Source organism: Zeus faber, assembly GCF_960531495.2.
Source record: "Zeus faber genome assembly, chromosome: 3".
NCBI lineage: Eukaryota > Metazoa > Chordata > Actinopteri > Zeiformes > Zeidae > Zeus > Zeus faber.
Window position 1 is genome coordinate 14,468,990 of NC_137190.1, and position 3,905 is coordinate 14,472,894.

A 3,905-nucleotide genomic window follows, 5' to 3' on the forward strand; every position below is an offset into this window, starting at 1 on the left:
GTGCGTGCATGTGTGTACTTACGTTCTCCGGTGCGCGGTCCGAGGACCCTGAGGGGTGTCCTGTTGCCATCGATGTGTATGCGCCCAAGTGGCAGTGTATGTGTGTGTGCTAGAATTACCCAGAATGCTTTAGCCATTGACTGGCTCGCTAATAGCGGTCTCTGTTTTCCTCTGATGGTCATTGACTAGTTCTGCTCGTCGATACCCGGCTTTTTTTAAAGCTACAGTACTCTCAAACTCTCAGTTCTGTGTGTGTGTGTGTGTGTGTGTGTGTGTGTGTGCGTGCGCGGGTGCGTGCGTGTGTGGTTGATTCTCTGACTCAGATTTCCAATCACATTTTTGCATACTGTACGTGCAGAGTTTTGGTGGGATCAGGAGGTTTAGGAATACTCATATAAATGAAACATTGGTAAAATTGTTAAGTTCTTTACGCGGTACTCAAGTCCTCTTCTTAGCTCTTCTCACCCTCGCCCCTCTTTCGATCTACTTTCCTCCCCTCCACTTCCTGGTCTCCCCTCTCCTCCTGTCCCTGTCTTCTGTTTTTTTTTCCGAGTAATGCTCCGCCTCATACAGTACCTAGTCTGACCTGATTATTCTTATATATATATATATGTATTTTATGTATTTTGTCTCCAATCCTTAATTTCTCCATTTCTCTCCTCTGCCATCCACATCTCCTCTCTCGTCTCCTTTCCTCCTCTCGTCCGTCTTCCTTCGGTTTGGGGGGGAAGATCTTTCTCTCATAACCGTTTGGTGAGACTATCACCCCTCCACCCAGGGGACCACTCATCTTATCCTCCATTCTCTCCTCTTCCCTGCCTCTCTCTGTGCCAACCCCACATCTTCCCTCCATGCAGACATCTATCCATCTATCCACCCATCCATCCATCCATCCATCCATCGATTGCCACTATTCTTGGACTCCTGTTATCCCACTGTGGGTCCAGCTCGGCTTTCCCTTTCCATCCCACCACTCAGCTGTGTGTGTGTGTGTGTGTGTGTGTGTGTGTGTGTGTGTGTGTGTGTGTGTGTGTGTGTGTGTGTGTGTGCGTGCATGCGTGCGTGCGTGCGTGCGTGCGTGCGTGCGTGCGTGTGTCAGGGGTGGAAAATCCAAGTACTTTGTTACTGTACTTAACAACATTTTTCAATCTTCTTACTTTACTTCAATCTATACTTACTTCAGTTTATCTGGTTTGAGAGACTTTGACTTTTTTTTTCTTTGGGGGGGGGGGGGGGGGGGGGGTCATGGTTTTGCGCTCTCTCTCTCTGGCTCCCTCTGTCGGTCACTCTGGTCCTGTATTCCTGCCACTGCACGCCTGACCCCATTCAGCAATCGAGCCAGCTGTCTTTACCTTCCTCGTCACTCCACCTGTTTTTAACCTGTTCCCCCGTTCACTCACTCCTTGTCAGATCGTCTTATCCGCTGCGTCAACACTACTATGGCTACTATGGCTAATCTACTACTGTACCTGTTTCCTGTACCTTCTGTCCGAAACCTCTGCCTGCTCCCTGCCAGATAGGTTTGCTTTCTCTGACTGTTCCCCTGGTTTTGGCCCATGCCTGTTTAGGCAATAAACCCTTGATCCTTTGCACCGACTCCTGAGCCTCCGTTGTTTCCTGCCTTTGGCTTCACCAGACAGCACTCACCACAGTAGTGAGACATTCAGGACATTTAAAAGAAAGTACATATACCCGTATGCTTCTACTTGAGGAGAAATGCCGAAGTGGTACTTTCACTGGAGGTATTTTGTGTCAGGGTGTTTGTACCTTTACTTAGGTTAGAGCTGTGAGTACTTCTACCACTGGTGTGTGTACATCCACAACCATGCCTTTTTTTCTTTTCTTGTGTTTTTCATACGCGCTCTTTCCTGTGTTACCACCTTTAAGCAATTCAGTAAATAGATTATATGAATGATATTGATAATCTTCTTCTTTAAATTTAGAATCACAAGCGGCTAAGCGGTGGAGAGGGATTTATGCACTCACACACACGGATATAAAGTACTTGCCACTTGACGTAACTCCATTCCTCTCTCATTAGTGGCAACAGCGCTGGTGCTGTCCAGTCACCTCTAAATGGCCTAAGTGGCCCACATATTGATAACCAATAAGGAATGGTCAATCCTATGAGAGAGGCCTGGTTGATCAATAGCCTGATTACTCTATAGATGGGGAGGGAGGGGGGCTGCGGGCCTGATGGTTTAATTTAGCCCTCGTTCGTTCATTCGCTTATTTATGCATTTGTTTGTTAGTGGTTCAATAATTTCTTCAATAACTTTTTTATTTAATTCATCCTGTCACCGTCACTTCTGCCATTCTGTTCCCCGGTTCCTCTTGCATTCTTCCTCTTCTTCACCTCTTTATTTTTTTCTGTACTATAGCCCGCTCCCCTTCTCTCTTAATTTCTGCTATTTTTTTCCATCCCTCTGTTTCTCCATCTCTCTTCGCCTTTTTCTCTTCGCCCGGGCCTCAATCCTCAGTCCCCGGTTTTGAGCCTCAGCAGAGGCTTAAAAACTTAAATCAGTGACACACACGCAGACGTTCATCAACGCACATTAGATAGTGGCGGTCAACTTCATCGGTCCTGGGGTCTCCTCTCCTCTCTTCCCTCTCTCCTTTTCTCTCCTCCTCTGCCTCTTACTCACCTCCTCTGTTTCTCCACTCCTCTCTTTTTGTATTTCCTGACCTGACCAGGAGCAACCCGCAGCAAGCTATCCCTTCTTTTCTCAGCCAAGGCATGTAAGAAAAGGCCGCATCACAAAGGGGTAGAGGAGTGTGTGTGTGTGTGTGTGTGTGTGTGTGTGTGTGTGTGTGTGTGTGTGTGTGTGTGTGTGTGAGCGAGAGAGAACGAGAGACAGAGAGAGAGAGACAGGAAGGGCCGAGAGACAGTTAATGCTAGAGGTTTGATGTTGCTGGGTCTAATTGTCTTTCATGAGAACAGAGAAGAGAGAAAAAATGTTTGGTGGACGCAGTGTGGAAGTGTGTGTGTGTGTGTGTGTGTGTGTGTGTGTGTGTGTGTGTGTGTGTGTGTGTGTGTGTGTGTGTGTGTGTGTGTGTGTGTGTGTGTGTGTGTGTGTGTGTGTGTGTGTGTGTGTTGGGGGCGAGAGAGGGAAGGAAAGGGATCGAAAGGAAGTGATGAAGGGACAAATGTGTGAAGGAAAATGAAACATATAAGGTTGGGGAGAGAAAAAAGCCTTGGAAGAAGGAAAGAGGGGGAGAAACGGGGCCTAGTAAAACACACTCACACACAATCCACTTCTGCACTCATCAATAGATTTTTACATTCTTATTCAAATTGAACATTTATTATACTTTATGGATATTTTATTATTATTACTATAATAATAATAGCAATAATGATAATAATAATAATAATAATAATACATTGTATATAATTATCTGGTTAAATCATACACGATCGTCCACAACATTAAAACCACCACTAATAACCACTAATACCGTGTAGGTCCCACTCATGTCGCCAAAACAGCTCTGAGCCGTCGTGGCACGGACTCCACAAGACCTCTGAAGGTGTCCTGTGGTATCTGGCACCAAGACGTTAGCAGCAGATCCTTTAAGTCCTGGAAGTTGCGAGGTTGGGTCCCCATGGATCGGGCTTGCTCCGATCCATGGAACAAACCCGATGCGTGTTCCAGCACATCCCACAGATTCTCCATCGGCTTGGACCCTAACTCCAGCCATCCACATGATGTAGAAGAAAACATGATTCATCAGACCAGGCCACCTCCTTCCACTGCTTTTTCAGCAATTTGTGCTACAGTAGCTCTTCTGTGGGATTGGACCAGACGGGCTGGACTTCACTCCCCACGCGCATCAATGAGCCTTGGGCGCCCATGACCCTGTCGCCAGTTCACCGGTTGTCCTTCCTTGGACCACTTTTGGTA